Below are 23,680 nucleotides of genomic sequence, written 5' to 3' on the forward strand. Positions count from 1 at the left end.
TTAAGTTACTGTTGTGGCATCACAAAAGGAACTATAACCTAGCAGATTGCCCAGTAGCTTCCTTCTCACAAACACTCTCCATGAAAAAAATTCAAGAGTACCCTGATAAAACCAATGAATAGAAGAAGAAAACTATTGAACTTGGGAATATTTGGTGCATTGAATCAGTCTAGGATTATGAAACCTAAACCTCCCATTGTAAACAGGAAATTGAATGCAAGTCCTTCCATAATATGTCACCTGTTTACTCTATGCACCAAGAAAGTAACTGGTCTCTGATGTCTATGTTCTTCTGTCATAGATCCAACACTAGGGGGTTCCACAATCACATCATAAATTGTTCCTTCAGTGATGAGGAAGTAAGACACCACCATCAGGTCATACACTGTCATAGCAGATGGCATTTGGGCCCATGGAAGCTTTTTCAGCTTCAGGTTGGGACACTTGAGGACCATGAATGGCATGTGGTACAACAACTCTATGGTGGCTGCAGTGATGCCCAATGGCCCTCAAGCCCTTCACTCTGTGACAAGGTATATTTTTTTGTATCTCCTTTACCAAGATGTTGACTCATTTTTCATGATTTTCATGCATCACTCTCATTTCTCTTCCCAATTTTTCCTCTACCTCCTTTACTTGATTGTCAAAATCCTTTTTGAGCTCTTCCATGGCCAGAAATCAATTCAAATTTTTCTTGACATCTTTGGATGTAGGAGCTTTGACTTTGTTGCATTCTTCTGAATGTGTGTTTTGATTTTCCTTGTCACAACAATAAATTTCAATAGTCAGTTTTTTTCTTTTCCCCAATGTGTGCTCATTTTCCCAAATTATTACTTGACTTGTAACTCTGTTAAAGTAGGTCTCTCCTTTCAGGGTGGAGGGTGCACTGTCTCGAGCTTCTGAGGTTTTGTGCAGCTTTGTTCAGAGATACTTCTAGGGACCTGGAAATTTTTATTGTTCCAAGTTTGTATGATCTAAGGCTGACCTGCACAACTTGGCATTAGTTAGAGGCCAAAATTAAAACACGACAAACTTCTTCAGACCACAAATAGGTTTTTAGTGACTCTTTTTCCAAGTAAAGGTGTAATCAATGACTAAACTATTTTGCAAATAAACAAACTTTTTTAAAAAGGAAATTTCAATTAATATCAATTAATTATACTTGTTACTTAAGTTTTTATTATGAAATCACAGTAATGTTAAAAAAATTACTTTGCTAAGTGTTTTAACACATTTTCTAATTTTCTTACTGTTTGTGTTTAGTTAATGGAACATATTGTGTTTCTTGTCACCTAATTGATTTCTTTAGAAATCTGAAAACTAGCCTTAATACCTGTCTCATTTTCTTCTTATTTAAACATATTTGTTTATTTTTGGTTTTCAACATTCATTTCCACAAGATTTTGAGTTCCAAATTTTCTCCTCATTTCTCTCCTCTCCCCACCCCAAGACACTGTGCATTCTGTTTATTCCTTGCCCCAATCTTCCCTCCCTTCTATCACACCCCTCCCTTCCCTTATCCCCATCTCCTCTAGATAGATTTCTGTACCCCATTGCTTGTATTTCTTATTTCCCAGTTGCATGTAAAAACAATTTTTAACACTTGTTTTTAAGACTTTGAGTTCCAACTTCTCTCCTTTCCCCTCTCCTCAACTATCCCCACTGAGAAGACAAGCAATTCAATATAAGCTATATATGTGTAGTTATGCATAAGACTTCCATAAAAGTCATGTTGTAAAAGACTATATTTCCTTCCATACTGTCCTGCCCCCATTTATTCTATTCTCTCTTTTGAACTTGTCCCTCCCCAAAGTGTTTATTTCTAATTACCCCTCCTCCCATTTGTCCTCCCTTCTATCATCCCCCCCACAACCCACTTATTCCCTTCTCCCCTACTCTTCTTTAATGTAAGATACATTTTTATACCAAATTGAGTGCTCATGTTATTCCCTCCTTAAGGCATATGTGATGACATTAAGCTTCCCTTTTACCCTCTCACCTCCCCACTTTTCTCCTCCAGGGATAAAGCTTTTTCTTGCCTTTTTTATGAGAGACAATTTGCCCCATTCCATTTCTACCTTTCTCCTCCCAATATATATTCCTCTCTCACCCCTTAATTTTATTTTTTAAATATCATCTCTTTCTGTTCAACTCACCCTGCACACTCTGTCTATATGCATATAATCCTTCCAACTACCCAAATACTGAAAAATGTCTCAAGAGTTTCAAATATTATTTTTCCATGTAGGAATGTAAACTGTTTAACTTTAGCAAGTCCCTTATGATTTCTCCTTCATGTTTACCTTTTCATGCTTCTCTTGAATCTTCTGCTGAAAGTCAAATTTTCTATTTAGCTCTGGTCTTTTCATCAGGACTATTTGAAAGTCCTCTATTTCATCGAGTGACCATTTTTTCCCTGAAGTGTTATACTCAGTTTTGCTGGGTGGGTGATTCTTGGTTTTAGTCCTAGTTCCTTTGACTTCTGGAATATAATATTCCAAGCCCTTCAATTCTTTAATGTAGAAATTGCTAGATCTTGTGTTGTCCTGAATGTATTTTCACAATGCTCAAAATGTTTTGTTTTGTTTTGTTTTCTGGATGCTTGCGATATTTTCCCTTGACCTGGGAACTCTGGAATTTGGCTACAATATTCCTAGGAGTTTTTCTTTTCTGATCTCTTTCAGAAGGTGATTGGTGGATTCTGTCAATATTTATTTTACCCTCTTGTCCTAGAATATCAGGGCAGTTTTCCTTGATAATTTCTCGAAAAATGATGTCTAGGCTCTTTTTTTTTTATCATGGCTTTCAGGTAGTCCCATAATTTTTAAATTGTCTCTCCTGGATCTATTTTCCAAGTCAGTTGTTTTTCCAGTGAGATATTTCTCATTGTCTGCTATTTTTTCATTCCTTTGGTTTTGTTTTATAGTTTATAGTTTTATAGTTTATAGCTATAGTTAGCTTCCATCTGCTGCATTCTAGTCTTTAAGGAATTATTTTCTTCAGTGAGCTTTTGGATCTTATTTTCTATCTGGCCAGTTGTGTTTCTTAGGGCATTCTCCTCATTGACTTTTTCAATCTCTTTTGCCATTTGGGTTTGTCTATTTTTTGAAGTGTGATTTTCTTCAGCATTTTTGTGGGTCTCTTTTAGAAAGCAGTTGACTCATTTCTCATGATTTTCTTATGTCACTCTCATTTCTCTTCCCAATTTTTGCTCTACTTTTCTTACTTGATTTTCAAAATCCTTTTTGAGCTCTTCCATGGCCTGTGACCAATTTATATTTTTCTTAGAGGCTTTGGATGGAGGAGTTTTTACTTTGTTTTCTTCTGTTTTGCATGCTTTGGTATTCTTTATCACAATAGTAAGGTTCTATAGTCTGACCCTTTTTCTAGTTTTTGCTCATTTCCCCAGCCATTTACTTGACTTTTCAACTTTTTGTCAAGTTAGTTTTTTGGTTCCAATGGGTGTGGATGGTGTACTGTCAGCTGCTCAATCCTCCCACAATCTGTGGGCCTAGAGCTCCAGAAACAGTGGCTGTAGCTGCTTCTTCTGCTGCTGTGGGTTCTTCTTTCCCCTCCCTCTTCTGCCTCCTGGGGCTGGGGCTGGACCACTCCAGTCTCCTGCACTGGTCCAACAAGCTTTTCCCACTGACCTTCCAAATTATCTTCAGCATTTTGGGGTCATGAAGTCTGGAAACCATGACAGGTGTGAGAGATTCAGTCTCCCCAAGGCCTGCTCATGTCCTCTCTGTGCCCGTGTGTCCCACACTGGACTATGCTCTGCTCCTGGCATAGTGATGGACGCTTCCAGGCACTCTTCTAGGCTGTCTTGGGCTGGAAATTTGCTTCATTCCATCATTTTGTGGGTTCTGCTGCACCAGAATTTGTTTAGAGCCATTTTTTTTGGCTGGACTTGGCAGAAGTGCTCTAGAAAGTCCATGCTGTTACTCCGCCATCTTCAGGTGCTTCATTTTCTTGAAAAACCATTCTCTACCACTGAGACTTTTCAACAATTTGGATGCTTTAATTTGTTTTTCATTGGTGTCAAATCTACTTATGTCAGGATATTGTTATTTGAAATGACAATAAAGGTTTTATTCTTTCAGAATAGCTTTTACTTCTTGGCAAACAAAGCATGATACTTTGTCTCTGATGTAAGTAAAAAAGTATCTATTTGTCCACTCTGGATGAAACATTTTTTGTTCTGATTCAGTCTTCCATTTCTCTTTATCACCTATTTTACAAAGTCACCCCAAAAACTTAAAGATTAGAACCAAAAAGTCTCCACAGCAATTGCTCACATACAAAGAAACACTGAACTGAGTGTCTGACCTTGGAAAGAGGGCCAGACACTCATGCAACCTGGAGGGTGGCCACAAGAGGGAGGGGAAGAAGCACTCCTGTTGTTGCTGTTTCCTGCATAGAGGGCATCAGCGGCATTGAAGCTTGGCTGCACTCACTTTTGACCTGTTCAATGCCAGTAGTTACTTAAAACACAGTGGAGAGATGCAACTTTTGTTCCCCTCGGACTAGATACAGACTGACAATGGTTAGTTGTCATGGGTCACGTGACCAACAGGAAAGAGTGTTCGGTAGCAACACACCCATCAAGTTATATTACGGGCACACTAGTGACAAGTGGAAGGTGGGTTAAGCAGTGAACGTACAAAGTACTCCTTGTATCTTTACTTTCTTTTATATCCTCTACGTTTTGGATGGATTGCCCCAAGTCCTTTGCTGGAACCTAATCACTCTGTAGGCTGCATGTTGTGCAGGCCTCATCTAATAAGGGGCATTTGCCTTATTATTTTTTGTATTTTTATTTTTTTTATTTTGATTTCTGTATATTTTGTACTTTTTACATTTTAAGTATTTGCTCCTAGCCTGTGCTCTGATACATGAAAGGCCTTAAGCACTCTTTTCTGCCCTGCACTGTAAGGTGGGTCTCTGCTCCACTGATGCCACAAGCTCTGCTATATTAGTACTCCTCCTCGCCCCAGGACTGCCACCCAAGACTCACATCCAGATCTGAGTATGGGCAAAGTATCAATATGTTGACTCAATGTTAGTAAAAAGACCCCTGTAATCTCTTTCTGACCAGTGGTTGGACCACTCCCTTACTCTCTATTGGCTGAGAGCTCTGGAAGCAGCAGCTGTTGATTTAATCACTCCCAAGGCCTGATCCTGGTTTACTGGGGCTGAGGTTATGCGGACACATCTTGTGCTTGACTGCACTTGACTTGTACCCAGACATTTCCTTGTGACTTGTGACAGACATTTCCTGCGAGTTGTCTAAACTGTTTTTGGTGTTTGTGAGTTAAGAAACCTAGAAACTGACACTGCTGCCAGTGATTCAGTCACCCCAAAGCCTGCTCCTAGTTTTCTGAGGTCCAGTCTGTGCCTCATTTGGCATGGCCTGCACTGGACTGCTCTCCTTTCCTACTCTGGTCAACAGTCCTTTCCTGTTGATCTTCCAAGTTGTTTCCAAGGGATGCAAATTGATTTTACTCCATTTTTTTGTGGGTTCTACTGCTCTAGAATTGGTTCAGGGTTATTTTTAAAGGTATTTGGAGGTGTTTGTGGAAGAGTTCAGGTGATTCCCTACCTTCATCAATAGTCCTTTGGGATTTTCTTGGATCATTCCATTGAAGAGAATAACTAAGTCATTCACAGTTCATGGAAGAATACCGTTCTTACTTTCTGTGACATTCTCCTAGTCTGTTCACTTCATTTTGCATCAGTGCATGTCTTTATAGATTTTTCTGAAATTTTTATGCTTGTCATTTCTTACAATACAATAATATTCCATTGCAATCACATACCACAGCTTGTTTAGCTATTGATGGGCATCTCTCAGAATTTCAATTCTTAGCTACTGCAGAAAAAAAAAAAAACTGTGAGAAAATTTTTTATACAAATATCTCCTTTTACCCCCTTACTTCTTACTTCTCTTTATTTCTTTGGGTTATAGACCTAGAAATGGTACTGGGAATCAAAGGATATGCACAGTTCTATAGGCCTTTGGGTTTAGCTCCAAATGGCACTCCAGAATGGTTGGATCAGTACACAACTCCTCCAAAAGTACATTACTTTCCCAGTTTTTCCACATTACTTTCCCAGTACTTTCCAACATTCATTATTTTCTGTTTGTGTCATATTAGCCACTCTGATAGGTATGAGATGGTGCCCCTGAGTTGTTTTAATTTGCATTCCTCTGATCAACAGTGATTTAGAGCATTTTTCATATAACTATACATAACTTTGATTTATTTGAAAACTGCCTGCTGATGTTATTTGACCATTTACCAATTGAAGAATGACTTGTATTTTTAATAAATTTGACACAGTTCTATATATATATTCAAGAAATGAGGCCTTCATTAGTGATATCTGTTGCCAATATTTCCCCCAGTTTTCTACTTATAATTTTGGTTGCATTGGTTTTGTTGGTACAAAATTATTAATTTTACAAAATCAAAGTTATCTATTTCATCTTTTGAAATGCTTTCTATCTCGTCTGGTGAAAAATTTTTCCCTTGTCCAATGATTTTACAGAGAAACTATTCCATGTTCTCCTAATTTGCTTATGGCATCACTCTTTATATATAAACCACATAATTTGTGCCTATTCTATTCTACTTATCCATCACTCTATTTCATGGCCAATGTCAGATTTTTTTGATAATTACTACTTTATAATGCAGTTTGAGATCTAATATAGCTGCTGTCTTCCTTCACTTTTTTTCACTTATTCATGTCATCCTTGATCTTTTGATCTCCTAGATTAATTTTATTATTATTTTTTTCTATCTCTATAAAATAATTTGTTGATAGATTGAACTGTATGGCACTGAAGATATAGATTTATTTAGGTAGAATTGTCATTTATATTGTATTGGCTCAATCTAGCCATGAGCAATTAATATTTTTTCCAGTAGTTGAAATATGACTTAATTTGTGTGAAATATTTTTTAGTTGTGTTCATATAATTCCTGGGTTTGTCTTGGTAGATAGACTCCCAAATATTTATATTGTCTGCAATTGCATTAATGGAATTTCTCTTTCTATCTCCTGCTGCTGGACTTTGTTGGCATCATAAGGAAATACTGATGATTTGTGTGGGTTTATTTTGAGTCTTGCAGCTTTGCTAAAGTTGCTAATAACTTCAACTAATTTTAGTTGACTCTCTAGGATTCTCTAAGTATACCCTAATATCATCTGCAAAAAATGGTAGTTTTGTTTCTTCATTACCTAGTCTAGTTCTTTCAATTGATTTTTCTTCTCTTATTGCTATAGCTAATATTTCTAGTACAACTGAATAATAGAGGCGATAACTGACTCACTTGCTTCACCCTTGATTGTATTGGGAGGGCCTGTGGCTTATCCTCATTACAGACAATGCTTGCTGATGGTTTGAAGTAAATATTACTTATCATTTTAACATATGCTCCATTTATTCCTATGCTGCCTAGTGCTCTTTGTTTCTTGATAGAAATGAGTGCTGTATTTTGTCAAAAGCTTTTCCTGCATCTATTGAGATAATCATATGGTGTCTGTTAGTTTTGTTATTAATATGGTCAATTATACTGATAGTTTTCCTAAGATTTATCTAGATCTGCATTCCCGGTGTAAATTCCACCAAGTCAAAGTGTATGTTCTTTGTGATGGATTGGTGTAATCTCTTTGCTAGTATTTAATTTAATTTTTTTTGCATTAATATTCATTAGGGAAATGGTCTATAATTTTCTTTCTCTGTTTTGGCTCCTCTTGATTTAGCTATCAGTATTATAATTGTGTTATGAAAAAAGATTTTGTAGTATTCCTATACTTATTTTTCCAAATAGTTTATATAATATTGAGATTAATTGTTCTTTAAGTATTTGGTAGGATTCACTTGTGAATACATTGGGTCCTTGAAATTTTTTGTTAGGATGCTCATTGATGGTTTGTTCAATTTCTTTATCTATGATTTCTATCATTTTTGATATAATTTTATTTTCTCCCTTTTAAAAAATCAAATTAACAAATATTTTTTATCTATTTTATTGTGGTTTTTTCCATAAAATCAGCTCCTGGTTTTATTTATTAATTCAGTTTTTTTTGCTTTCAATTTTATTAATATCTCTTTTGATTTTCTGTATTTCCAATTTGTTATTTAATTGTGGATGCTTAATTTGTTCTTTTTTCTAGTTTTCTTTTTAGTTGCATGCCTGAATCATATATCTGCTATTTCTCTATATTATTGATGTAAGCAGTTAGAGACATAATTTTTCCCTTAAGTACCACTTTGGTTGCATCCCATAAATTTTAGTATGATGTCTTTTTGTTGTCTTTTTCTTTGATGAAATTATTGATTGTTTTATGATCATTTCTTTTTAGGATCCTATTTAGGATTAGTTTATCTAATTTTCAATTAATTTTAATCTATATTACATTGTCCATTACTGAATGCAATTTTATTGCATGAAAAGCATTCATTGACTATTTCTGCTTTTCTGAATTTGGTTAGGAGATTTTTATGTCCTATTACAAGGTCAATTTTTGTGTAGCTTCTATGCACTGTTGAGATAAAGGTATATTCCTTTCAGTTCCCATTCAATTTTCTCAAGTAACTTTTCAAGAATTTTATTCACCTCCTTAACTTCTTTCTTGTTTATTTTTTTGGTTAGAGTTTTCTAGTTCTGATAGTTTTATTGTTCATTTCATCCTGTAACTCATTCAACTACTTCTTCAAAATTTATACCATTTGTTGTATATATATTTAGTACTGATATCGCTCCATTGTCCATGGTACTTTTCAATAAGATATAGTTTACCTCCTTATCACTTTTAATTAGTTATCCTTTTGCTTTTCTTATTTCTGAGATTATGATTGCTACCTCTTCTTTCTTTGCTTCAACTGAAGCATAATAAGTTCTGTTGCAGGCTCCTACATTTACCTGTGTGTCTCTCTGTTTCAAACATGCTTCCATTGTGTTCTCTCCTTCCATTTTATGGATAAGTTCATTCTATTCCCATTTATAGTTATAATAACTAACTGTATTTCCCTCCATTTCCCCTCGTTTCTCTCTCTGCCTTTCCTTCATCCTTTATCTGCTCTCAAATGTTTTATTTCTGATTGCTCCCTCATACAATCTGCCCTCCCTTTTATCAATCCCCTCCCCTCTCTATTATCCCCATATCTTACTTCCTCATAGGGTAAAATAGATATTTCTTTCCAATTCAGTGTATATATTCCCTCTTCGAACCACTTCTGATGAGAGGAAGGTTTAAACTTGCCCCCCTCCCATATTCTCCTTCATTATAATCCTTTCAAGTCTCTTTTATGTGAGATAATTTCCCTCATTCAATCTCTCCTCTCTTTCTTCCAGTGCAGTCTTCTTTCTTACTTCTTTATTTTGTTTTATAAAGTACCACCTCATAAAAGTCATCTCATGTCCATGCCCTCTGTCTAAGTAAACTCCTAATTAACCTTACATTATTGCATTTAAGAGTTACAAATATTATCTTAACATATAGAAATATAAAGTATAGCTTATTGAATACTCTTGTTTCTTTTTTATGTTTTTTTTTCCTTGAACCTTGTATTTGATGGTCAAATTCTTTTATTCAACTTTGGTCTTTTAAATAAGAATGCTTGAAAATCCATTATTTCATTAAGCATCCATTTTTCTCCCCTGAAATATTATATTCGGTTCTACTGGGTAAATGCTTCTTCGTTTTAATCCTAACTCTTTTGCCTTCCAGTATGTCATGTTTCAAGCCCTGTGATTTTTAATGTAGGAGCTGCCAAATCCTGTGTAATACTGGTGATAGCTCCAGAATATTTGAATTATTTCCTTTTGGCTGTTTCTTGTACTTTTTCCTTGATTCTGTGAGTTCTGGGATTTGGCTGATGTTCCTGGGAGTTTTCATTTTGGGATGTTTTTCAGATGATGATTGCTGAATTATTTCAATTTCTATTTTGCCCCCTTGTTCTAATGTATCAGAGCATTTTCTTTGCAAATTTCTTGCAAGTTTTTTTTTTTTTTTTTTATATTGTGACTTTCACGTAGTCTAATAATTCTTAAATTCTCTCTCCTGGATCTACTTTCCAGGTCAGTTGTTCTTCTAATGAAATATTTCACATTATCTTCTTTTCTCTTTTGTTTTATCATACCTTGATTCTCATGGAGTTATTAACTTTCACTTACGCAATTCTAATTTTTAAGGAATTATTTTCTTCAGTGAGTATTTCCTTTTCCATTTGGCTAATTCTATTTTTAAGTAATTATTTTCTTTAGAGAATTTTTGCATCTTTTTTTCATCCTGATGCTTCTTTTTTTTTCATGATTCTCTCTTCTGTAATTTCTTTTCCCAATTTTTCTTCTACTTCTCTCATTTTTAAAAATCCTGTTAAAGCTTGTCTAGGAGATCTTTTTGGACCTGAGACCAAATTACATTTTTCTTTGAGGCTTCACATGTAGCCATTTTGACACTGTTGTCTTCTTCTAAGTTTATGATTTGATCCTCACTGTCAGCACCATAAATTTTATAGTCTTTTCTTTTTCTTTGTTCATTTTTTGCTCATTTTTTTCTATTTTTCGTGATGTGTTATTTTTATGTGAGAGTTGGTCCTACACTATCTCAAACTTTTCTTTGCTGAGGCTCAGGATCATGCTTCCAGCTTGCACAGGGATTCAGGAACTAGCTGCTTTCTTGCCCTAAAGGGTATTCTCCCTTTCTGACTTGTACTAGGGATTATGGTTCTCTGTTGACCTTTGCATTGTGTGAGGTTTCTCTGCCGCTCTGCTGCAGAGACAGCGTCTTGCTCCTGGGTTGCTATAGAAAGAGTTTCTTAGGTTATCACTGGGGCATGGATTTCGTTGCTTGTCTTCTCCTTGAGCATAGCTCTGCTGCTAGGTTGCCATGGAAGCTAGGCCTTTCTGGGAGACGACCCTGTGGGTGGGGGTTCCCTGTTGGCCAGCCCTGGGGTGGATTCTCACTACTGGTCAGAAAAGGGGTCAAGACTAGGTTAGTGGTTTGTGTTGGGAGTGAGGCTCCTGTGTTGAGGACTTCCTCAGCTTCAGACTGCTGTCTTGGCTATGGGGGCTGCTGGTTTGCAGGAGGGAAGAGTCTTTCCAGTGGATTACCCCAGATTTGGAGCCCTGTTGTAGCCCTTCTGCTATGAGGCTCACCTTGCTGCTCTTGGACATCATTCACCTTCTACTTTGAGACAGACCTTTGCTCTTATGCTTCTCTTCTTATAGATCAATTGTGTGACAGTTTTCAAGTTCCTTTTAGGGGAATTTTGGAGGGCTTCAGAAGTTTCCTTCCTCACTCTGCCATCTTGGCATCAGAAGTCCCAAATGAAGTATTTGTTATTATGTATAAAGGACTTATGAGTGTGCTATGAGCTGGGGAAACAAATAGACAAATAAGCCAAACCCTGTTGTAAAGATAGTCATATTTTAAATCAAGAGAAAACATGTGGAAGGTTTCAACTATAAGTCAGATGGAAGAATCCCATGGTATTTAAGGTACAGTGACAAAGTTGATTTTGATCCCACTTCTTTAATGTTATTACTTGATAGAACCATTCCTAGAGATCTTAGAGAGAGTGTACTCAATGTGGTAGATGTGAGTTGACTTAACTGGCACAAACTATTGCCTTTTATATCTCCCTCAGAGCACACTGCTGCTTCATGTAGGTTGGCCTGCATGTTCTGTGTGTGATAATTCATTGACAGTTGATAGGATTGGCTGACATCTTTTCCATAGAAGTTGCTTTCCCAGATGATTGAGATGAAGGCTAGATTGGCAGCAGAAATGGTGCTCTGGGAGGAGGGGGTGATATACCTCCCAGAGCTTCTGGGTCTACCTGCTTATCGGTGGCAATTGGTTAGCAATTGTGACTGATGGTAATGAGAAAAGTGGGCTCCTTGTCCACAATGATTTCTCCTCTACAGGCTATGGCGCTTGGCATAGCAGTCTTTATGGGGACAGGGTTATTCTTAAGGTTGTCTGACTCAACATCCTGGCTTGTCCCAGTTAGAGTTTGAAAGGAGATACTATCAAGGTGATGGTGGTGCTCTAAGTTGCCTGACACATACTGCCACCCATCTCTTCCCCAGTGTGCCCTGCTATCACATCTAGACTGTTCTGTATACTATGTGTTTTTTTTTAAAGTTACATTGTGCTTTCTTTTTGCTTTTTTATTACTGAAAGAAATACACAATAAGAAAAGAAGAAATATATTATAAAGTTAAATACTGGTACTTAAATATAAAATAAGGAAAAAAATAAAAAGCATATCATGTATGCAGCAGAGTACAAGAAGATTCAAAATATATATCAATAAGTTCCTATGTCAAGAAAGTCTATATAATAAATGCCATGTACCGTATTGAAAACTGTTCATCTTTGTTTCCTTGTAAGTTTGCTTTTGTTCTCTGCTATGAAGTTTTTACTTTGTTCTTTCTCCCTCCTTACCTCCCCCCCAGGCTAACATTAGGCATGAATATATTTACATATAAACATATATATACATTTATATATACATACACATGCACAGATATACACACACATGCATGCATGTACATACATACATATATAGAAGTATACTTTCCATAACAAATTCTACTTCTGATCTTTGATTTATGTTTGTACATATGTCTTATTTCTTATCCTTCCTAACTCCTCTACATTACTCCTACCCTCAATCTTGCCCTCCTATTACTCATCCTACCCCCTCAAGTATTCTTCCTTTTTCCTCCAATTCCCATTAATCTGAACACCCTTCTATAACCCCCTTTAACCTATTTCTTCATCCTCTCCTCTAGAGATCCCTCCCTTATCCTCTTCCCTCACTATCCCCTGACCTTTTAATTTCTTCTGAATTCAGAAAACTTGTATATGCTTCTACATATATATATATGTATTATTCCCTCTTAAACTCATTCATGATGAAATTAGATTTCCACAACTAACAGCACTCTTTCCTCATCTAATTCTTCTGTGTTGGTTCTTTCTCTCACACCTCCTTTCTATAAAATCATTACTTTTTTATCTGTTCCTAAGCAGTTTTATTTTAAAAGTCATATGATACTTGGGTATACCCCAATCTTTCTTGCAATCTGTCCAATTACTAATAGGAAACTTAGACATGCATTTTCACATTTTACATACATAAAAAGCTAGTCTGTCCTTATTGAGTCCCTTGTAAGCAGTTTTGGTATGTACCGGATATTTCTGTTGGCCCTTCTATGTCAAATCTATTAAGTTCATAGTTGGTTTTTTTTTTTTTAAACAAAAGTCCTGAAAGTCTGATAGTTCATTAAATATCCATTTTTTTTCCATTTAAGATTATGCTTCACTTTGATGAGTATGATATTTTCTTTCAGAACTCCAATTCTTTTGCTCTTTGATATATAGTGTTCCAAGACCATTGGTCTTTTAGTGTCACCGCTGTTGTTAGGTCTTGTGTTATTCTAATTGTGACACCAATATATTTAAATTGTTTTTTCCTTGTTGCTCATATTATTTAATCCTTGAGCTGGGGTTTCAGAACTTGTTATAAAATTCATGTGGACTTTTTTCATAGGATCTCTTTCAGGTGGTGATTGGTGGATTTTTTCTATTTCTTCTTACCCCATATACCTTGTTCCAATGTTTCAGAAAATTTTTTTTAAATTATGTCTTGTGTTATTGTATCAAGATTATTGTTTATCATAGCTTTCAGGTAGTCTGATTACTCTTATGTTTTCTCTTCTTATCTATTCTCCAGATAAATTATTTTTCTTAAGGGATGTTTTACATTCTCTATTTTTTCCATTCTTTATATTTTGTTTTATTATTTCTTCATATCTTATAACTTCACTAGTTTCTCCTTCTCCAATTCTGGTTTTTAAGGAGTCATATTCTTCCTTAAGATTCTGAATTTACTTTTCTAATTGGTTGACTTTCTTTTCATAATCTTCTTGTTTTTCTTGGAATGTCCTTATTTTTTAAATTTTTTCTTCAATCTCTTCCATTTGATTTTTAAAGTCTTTTTAAAATACTTTTATGAGTTCTCTTTAAGCAGGTGACTATTTGTCAATACTCTTTGGGTACGAAAAGGAATTCTTTCCTTCAGTATACTCCTCTGAAGATGAACCTCAGTCTTCTTTACTCTCATACAAGCTCTCCGTGGTTGTATTCTTTCTCTGTTGCCTGTACACTTTTAAAAAAAATAATAACTTAGTTTCTGTAATCACCTCTAGTCCTCGGGTACGGGGAGTAGCACCTCTAGCTTCAGATCCTCATTCAGTTTTTCCCTCTGGCATGGAACTGGAACCAAGCCCTCCAACTTCCTTTAAGTACCCACAGCTAGCAGAGCCCCTGCATCACTGCTTAAGTATTCACTGGGCATGTGCTGATTCTTTCTCTCCCTCACTGTGTCTCTGCAGTACAAGGGGTCTGGAATTACTTATCAGCATAAGTTCCCTCAATCTTCCTCTCCTCAGACATCCATTACTCCTACTTTCTCAGGGTTGTAAAAGTTCTTGTGGCTGGGGCCAAGGCAGCTTCCCATCCCAGCTAACCACAAGGGGTGCTTGTTGTTTAAGTAGACCTAGGATCTAGCCTGGAGGTGTTTACTCCTCACACATATGAAACCTAGTCCTTTGACATTCTTCAGATCTTTTCTGATTTTCTGATCCTAATCTTATTTATTTTTATTTCTCAATATTTGCCCTGAGGCATTATTTCACCTCTTTTGTGGGGGAAAATCTTGAGAGCTTGGAGTTTTCTGACCAACTCTGCCATCTTCTTAGAAGACTTTCCGATGTATACTTTGTTAATGGAACCTATGTCCTTCAATCCACAGCTCCTGCAGACAACTAAATGCCCTGCCAGGCACCGAATCTAATAGATCCTAGCAATTAACTGTTATTTCTATTAACATAGTAATATCTCATATTTGTACAGAACTTTGTGGTTTACACAACAATTTACAAATGTTATCTAATTTTGTGCTCATAGCAACCCTAAGAGTCTCCATTGTATGTTTGAGGAATTGGAGGCAGGTAAAGATGAAATGATTTGCTGAGGTCATGTAACTTGTGTCTTCTCTAAGACATGATTTGACCTCCTCTTCCTGAATCCTACTCCAGCAATGGCTGTGCCACTTTGTTGCCATTTTACATGAAAGTAGTAAGAGTAGCTCAAAACTGTTTTCTACGTTAATTATAACTACATTAATGTTTTCTACATTAATTATAACTTTTCAAGTCAATTTGAGCATTTTGTAGTTTCCTAAGTCCCTTTTCATCTCTAAAATGTTGTAATCTTAAAGCCCAGTATATTTTATAAGCAAAAAGTAAGAAAGACATTGAATGAATGGAAATTAATGGTTCACTACACAGCAAAACATAAAAAGAATTTGCCTAATATTCTATTCTACTGTACTATCCAGTTCATGGTAACATACTTCTATGAGCTTATTTCCTAACCTATGTGCTAGATTCTAGATAAAAAGAATATTCAGTCTCTAAAGTACTAATTTTCTACCATTTCAATTTGCAGTGTACTATACATCAAGGAAGCTTTAATAATATGGTCCCAATCAAGTTAAAGAAATTATTTTTCTATGTTATCTTGGGGATACAGTTCTAGAAAAGGTATTGCTGGGTCAGTTCTGAACTTGACATTACATTTATCAGATTGGCTAACACGACAAAACAGGTGATGATAAATATTGGAGAAGATGTGGGAGAGTTGGAAAACTAATTCACTGAGGGTGGAACTGTGAGCTGATCCAAGCATTCTGGAAAGCAATTTGGAACTATGTCCAAAGGGCTACAAAAATGTGTATACCCTTTGACCCAGCAATAACGCTTCTAGGACTGTATCCCCAAGAGACCCTAAAAATGGGAAAGGGTCCCACATGTACAAAAATATTTATAGCAGCATTCTTTGTGGTGGCCAAAAACTGGAAATCAAGAGGATGCCCATCAATTGAGGAATTGCTGAATAAACTGTGCTATTGTGTGTGTGTTCATCCTTCGTTGCTGAAGAAGACCATGCCATCAGAGAAATAATGACATGAGTTGCACTTCAGTTTGTTTTGAGTGAGGGAGAACTGTGCAGGTTACCAGTCTCACTTCTCCTCCAGAGCCATCTGAATCCAGTGACTAGATATACATCAGGATGACTGGAGATGACCCAGGATGAGGCAATTGGGGTTAAGTGACTTTCCCAAGGTTACACAGCTAGTGAGTATCAAATATCTGAGATGAGATTTGAACTCAGATCCTCTTGACTCCTGCACTAGTGCTCTATCCACTGCACCACCTACCTGCCCTAAATTGTGGTATATGAATGTAATGGAATACCATTGTGCTATAAGAAATGATGAACAGGAAGACTTCAGAGATGCCTGAAAAGACTTTTCTGAGAGAAACGAACAAAACCAGGAGAACTTTATACACAGCAACAACCACACTGTGTGAGATTTTTTTTATTTCTGGTAGACTTAGAACTATCTTGCAATGCAAGGACTTAAAAAATTCCCAATGATCCCTTAAGGAAAAATGCCTTCCACATCCAGAGAAGGAACTATAGAATTCAATCTCACAATGTAGCAGATCATTTCCTTTTGTATTGCATTTTGTTTTTGTTTTTTTTGTTTTTTTGTTTTTTTTTTATGATTTCTCCTGTTCTTTTTAATTCTTCTATGAAACATGACTAAGGTGAAAATGTAATATCTTTTACCCTAAATTAATATCTTTTTCAACTCTTTCTGTTATTACATGAGTGAAAAGGAGTTTTTATTTCATTATGTATAAAATAAATCTCTATAAATCCCTTGGTCTGTTCATATTAAGGAAAACAACAACAGAGGATTTGGTGGTTGCACTACAGTTTCTACAGGACAAGAAGTAGAACAGAGAAGTTAAGGTATTCTTAGATTATAATCATATTCTCTTAGTATGGAGTTTATTTATTAAATCTAATGTTGTTTCCCTAGCCATTTTTTATAAGTCTGAAATAGCCTATTTTACAAACCCGGTGTGTTATCTACTGAAAATAATTTGTCCTGCTTCATGATTCTTATTCTGTCTTAAATATCATGGTCAATGCAATTCTCAGTTCTGGGACATTAAACTGTTTCCAGAACTGATAATGATGCTTTAGTTTTGTGTCTTTACCTATTATTTTTTAATCAACAATTTTGGGAATAACAGATTTTTATTCATTTGCCAAATATTTTGGGGGGAATAGAATATATAACATGTTTTAATGGAATATAGTAACTGTTTCTATAACATTAATAGCTAAATGGAATTTTGTAGAAATGACAAATTTGTCAGTTTGGAGAGACTGTCAAGAGTTTTATCTTGAAAGGAGCTGAAAATATTTTTCTGTTGACTTTGAATGAAGCTGGAGAAGGTAGAAGGTAGATGGAAAAGCTTTTTTTTTTTCCCAAAGTGACTATTTTCATTTGGTTGAACAGAATTTTGACAAAGAGATTTTACATTATCCTTTTAAGGAACTAATGGTGTGGACTGTGTTTTCAGAAAGAAAAAGATATTGCTTGCCATTACAGTGATGATTTGAATGGATTCTAGTTCTTGATTATTATAACAGTAAAATATTGAAAATAATTATACATATATTTGTTTTGGCATTGATTTTTGTTAAAGCAATAAATATTATGTATCCTTAATTTTAATATTGAGGGACTTAGGACTTTAATGTGTAAGGAGACAAAAATAACTATTATATTTGATATGTTCAAATTAATAATTATACAATCAGTATAAACAAATATGTGATAATATATATTAAATAACAGTAATATTTGTTTAATCCCAATAGACTAAGAGATTTAATATATGGAGACATGAGTAATTGTTATTTGGAAAGGACATTTTTCTAGTTCAGGTACTCATTAATATTTGATGGTAAACTGGGGTTCTAAGCTTGGCTGTTTAGTTGAGAGAGATTATGACACTTTGTTAATTAAGAAGACATAAAAATATGGCCCTGTATTCCCTAGATTTTAAATTGATAAGATGACTATAGAACAAGTGAAGTAGTAGACTGAAGAATGATCTGTAAGTGAGCATTATTAATTAAGGTCTTTTAAGCTTTATTTTGTGTATAAACAAGCAAAATGCTCACTATATCTCTGTTACTAATATGATAATTTTTCCCAGATGAATTTTTAAATTCATTTGAATGATTATGGTTGCCAGTGAAGGGAATTTGAAGTACTGTGAGACTGGAAACATTCAACACATTATCATCTGCAAACAAGAACATACAGTCACTCCCTCCATCGAATATCCCTTCAATTTGAATTCACCACTGGATATCTTCCACCATCAGTATCTTTAGCAAATATTCATCTCAGTGTTTTATGTTTTGTTAGATCTTGAAATAGGGTTATGTTAGAAAGGCTATTTCTTATTTTATCTCTCAAGGAATCTTGTACAATTTTTCAAAGTCTGAATTTGACACTTGCAAAGTTTGAATTTTCTAGAAGAGAAATTTTTAAATTAAAAAAATTAAACAACAAAACCCTACCTTCTCTTCTTCCACTTAAATATCCTTTCCAGTTGAAGAGAAACAAAACATCTGTAATGATCTTGTATAGGCAAGTGAAACAAGTCACCACCATGTCTACAATATATCTCTCATTTTGCCCTGTGAGTCTTCCACTTCTCTATAAGGAGATTTAAAACATGTTTATTGATTAGTCCTTTGTAATTGGGGTAGGTTAATTATGCACATCAGATTTCCTAATCCTTAAAACTTATTTGTCTTTATCACATTATTTTTATTGAATAATTTATTTTCATGGTTCTGTTTACTTCACTATATAACTTCATGTCTTCCTGAGTTGCTTTAAAAATATATCCTCCCCTTTTTCTTATGGCATAAGAATATTCTATCATATTTCTATACACACATACATACATATCTACATACATGTCTGTCCTCCTTAAAACTTACTTTGCTGAGGATAAATCCCCCCCTTAACCTACCTTCCCTCTTACTTTCCATTCTCTTTTCTTTTTCCGTCTTTCTTCACTATTGTCTAAATTGTATTTTTGTATTTAACTGCATGTGTATATTCTTCCTTTCACCAGTTCATTTCTGAGTTAGGAAGAACTGTCAGCTACTCCCTCCATATTCACATCCATTGCATTGATGTGTAATTGTTCACCCTAATTAGATGAGATACTTTTTCACAGGCCTACTTTCCTTTCTTTATATTGTATTATTTCCGCCCTCTCTTTGTAATCTTCACTTAAGATAATCAAGATATAACAAACCACTCCCCAATCTTCTGTCTAATTAGATTCCTCTATGTTTCTGGATCATGATAGTGTTTAGTGAGGCACATAAATTATCCCCACATATTAGAATATAAGCAGTTTAGCTTTTATTATTATTGATTTATGTTTACCTTTTTATGGTTCTCCTAATTCCTACACTCAAACTTTAAAGTTTCTATACAGCTCTGGTCTATGCACTAGAAATGCTTGAAAATCCTCTAATTCATGCTATGTGCATATTCCCCCTGTAGGGTTATATCAAGTTTTGCTGGATAGGTTTTTCTTTCCTGTAAGCCTAAAATCTATGTGTTCTGGGAAGTCGTTTTCCAAGTTCTCTGCTTCTTTTTAGAGCTTACTGCTAAGTCATGTGTGATCTTGACTGTGACTTCTTGGTATTTGCATCATTTGTTTTTCTGTCTGCTTACTATATTTTTTCTTTGACCTGAAAGCTTTGGATTTCACATATGAGGTTCCTGGGAATTTTCATTTTGGAAATTAATTTTGGAGATAACTTGTGTATTCTTTCTGTTTCAGTGTTGTGCTTTTGTTCCAAGAGATCTGTGACGTTTTCTTTTAGAATTTCACAACATATGCACCTGGGATTTTAAGCACCTGGGAACCAAGATGGTGGAGTAAGAAGTAATTTGCTTTCATGCTCCATTATTGGCCTTGAAAAACCCAGAAAATATTTTCCCTGGAAAAATCCTGGAGTAATGGAGCCAGTCAGTGTATAGCAGTATTTTACCTTGGGAGGCTAGGAAGATTAACAGGAATATTCCCTCTTGCTGTGGCTGAAGGGGACCAGTAGAGGATGGAAGGCATCACAGTAAGCCAGTGGTAAGCTTCACCTCAGTGGACCAGTGGGAGATCCTGAGACCCAGGGTGGAGGGGCAGATAAGCTAAAACATCAGGCACATATAAGCCACCATCATCATCAGCAGTTAAACTGTCAGACCACTACAACATCCAGCTGCCAGCACCTGAGGCCCCAGCACGAGAAGTCTTGGACAGTGTCTCCTGGACCACAGAAGCAGAAATCAAATTTAAAAACTAGGAAAAAAGAAAAACATGAGCAAGATGAATCAATGAAAAAAATAGCCTTAGAGAAATATTTTAATGACAAGGAAGATCAAAACACTAATTCAGGAGAGGACAATATGATCAATATACCCACATTTGGGAAAAGTCAAAATACAGAAAGAAAATTATACAACAATTTCCCTAATGAATATGGTTTCAAAAATTTTAAATAAAATATTAACAAAAAGATTACACCAACTTATCATGAGGATAATATACTTTAATCAACTAGGATTCATTCCAGGAATACCAGGATGGTTCTATATTAGGAAAACTATCAGCATAATTGATAACATCAACAACAAAACTAGCAGAAATCATATGAATAATTCAATAGATGCAGAGAAAGGTTTTGACAAAATATAACACCCATTCCTATTAAAAATACTAGAGAGCATAGGAATAAATGGAGTCTTCCTTAAAATGATAAGTGGTATCTACCTAATACCATCAGTAAGTAATATATGTAATGACGATGAGCTAGAAGCATTTCCAATGTGATTAGGGGTGGAACAAGAATGTCCATTATCATTCCTTTTACTCAATATGGTACTAGCAACATTAGCTTTAGCAATATGAGAAGAAAAAGACATTAAAGAAAATAAAACCAGCAAAGAAGAAACAAACCTATCACTCTCAGCAGATGAAATAATGATATATTTAGAGAATCAAATAAAAAACCTTGAAATAATAAATAACTTTAGCAAACTTGCAGGATATAAAATAAACCTACACAAACCCTTGGCATTCTTATATATTACCAAAAAAGTTACAGCAAGAGACAGAAAAAGAAATTCTATTTAAGGTTACTGCAGATGTTGCAAAATATTTGGGAGTCTACCTGCCAAAATGAACCAGGGAACTCTATGAACACAATTATGAAAACACTTTTCACAGAAATAACATCAGATCTAAATAACTGGAAAAACTAATGGGTTGCTAATGGATAGACTGAGCTATTAAAATAAAAAAAATGTAAGTTCTACCTAATTTAATTTACTTATTTTTGTGCCATACTAGTCAAACTACCAAAAATTATTTTATTGAGCTAGAAAAAAAATAATAAAATTCATCTGGAAGAACAAAAATTTCCATAATATAAAGGGAATTAATGAAAAGAGATGCTAGGAAAGTTAGCCTAGCCATATCAAATCTTAAATTGTTCTGTAAAGCAGCAATGATCAAAACTACTTGGCATTGGCTAAGAAATAGAGTGGTGGATCAGTGGAATAGATTAGATACACAAGACACAGTAGCAATGATTATAGCAATCTATTGTTTGATAAACCCAAAGACTCCAACTTCTGGGATAAGATCTCACTATTTGACAAAAAGTGCTGGGAAAACTGGAAAACTGTATGGCAGAAACTAGACATAGACCAATGTCTCACACCATATACAAAAATAAAGTCTAAATGGGTACAAGACTTAGATATAAAGGCTGATGCTATAAACAAACTGGGAGAGTAAGGAATAGTTTACCTGTCTGATTTATGGAGAATGGAAGAATTTATAATCAAACAAGTGACAGAAAACATTATGATATGTGAAATGAATAATTTTCATTATATTAAATTGAAAAGTTTTTGTACAAACAAAGCCAATGTAACAACGATTAGGAGGGAAGCAGAAAAGTAGGAAAGAATTTTTACAACCACGTTCTCTGGTAAAGACCTCATTTCTAAAATACATAGAGAAGTGAGTTAAATTTATATTAATACAAATCCTTCCCCAGTTGATAAATGGTCAAAGAATATTAACAGGCAATTTTCAGAGGAACAAATTAAATATATCTAGTCATATGAAAAAATACTCTAAATCACTGTGGATTAGAGAGATGCAAATCAAAACATCTCTGAATTACCATATCACACTTATCAGATTGGCAAACATGACAATACAGGAAAATTATAAATGTTGGAGATGATGTGGGAAAATTGGAACAGTAATTTATTGTAGGTGGATTTGTGCACTGATCCAACCATTTTGTAGAATAATTTGAGCTATGCCCAAAGGGCTATTTAATTGTGCATACTCAATACTACTTTCAGAGATGTATCCCAAAGAGATCATACAAATGGTAAAAGGTGGCACATGTACAAAGATATTTATAGCACTTCTTTTTGTAATGACAAAGAATTGGAAACTGTACAAATCCCCATCAATTATGGAATGGTTGAACAAGTTCCGGTATGTAAATATAATGGAATTCTATTATGCTATAAGAAATGATGAGATTGCAGACTTCACAAAAACCTGGAAATTCTTATATGACTTGATGGTGAGTGAAGTAAGCCAAATCAACAACAACAACAACAACAACTAGGAGAACATTGTACACAGTAACAGCCACAGTGTGTGATGATTAACTTTGATAACTTCTCAGCAATGCAAGGTTCTAGGACAACTCCAGAAGGCTCATGATGGAAAATGCTAACCATATCTATGAAAAGAATTATGAAACTTGAAGTCAGATTGAAGCACACTTTTTGTTTTCTCCTTTTTTTGTTTCATTTTGTTTTGTTTTCTTCTTTCTCATGATTCATTCCATTGGCTATAATTCTTCTGTACAACATGACTAATGTTATTATATGCTGAATATGAATGTATATGTTGAGCTTATATCAGATTGAATGCTATCTTGGGGAAGTAGGAGGGGAGGAGGGAAAACATTTAAAACTCAAAAGCATCTGGAACTGAATGTGCTAAAGTAAAATTAATAAATAAATATTTTTTTAAAAGTAAACCATCAAATTAATGACTAAAATAGCCCACTAAAATGCTAACCTTAATGTTTAACTGTTCATTTTCCTTTGAGAATTTAAGCTCACAAATGCTAATGCAGTATGATAATTTTAATGCATTACTATATTATCTTGCCTCTTGACTAATAAATTCATTGTTGAGCCCCCCAAAAGAAATACGTTTTGGGGTTCTTTTTATTGTCATAGTTTTCAGGAAACATAATGAATCAATTTTTTTCTCCATCTATTTTCCGTGGTCACTTGCTTTTATTCTGAGACGCCATTTTTCTACTATATTTTTTTGTCTTGAGTTTGTTTTGATGTACCTTTTCTCATGGACTCTTTGGCTTCTATTTGGTTCATTTTCCATTTTTTTCCTCCAGCACTCCATTTTTTTAGCAACAATTGTTGTAGTTCTTTATTATTGTTTCTTATTTCATCACTTCAAGCATTCTAGTTGAATTTGTTCCCCATATTTTGTTTTGAATCTTTACTTGTAGATATTCTGGAGACATTCTCTTCTTCTGTTTGTTTCTTTAGCATCCCTGTTACCAT

General features: G+C 34.8%; 1 pseudogene; it reads right to left on the bottom strand.

The window, feature by feature from the left end:
• LOC140502519 (oligosaccharyltransferase complex subunit OSTC-like) lies at nt 1-23,680 on the bottom strand (annotated as a pseudogene).

The sequence above is a fragment of the Notamacropus eugenii genome, chromosome 4, assembly GCF_028372415.1.
Source record: "Notamacropus eugenii isolate mMacEug1 chromosome 4, mMacEug1.pri_v2, whole genome shotgun sequence".
Taxonomy (NCBI): domain Eukaryota; kingdom Metazoa; phylum Chordata; class Mammalia; order Diprotodontia; family Macropodidae; genus Notamacropus; species Notamacropus eugenii.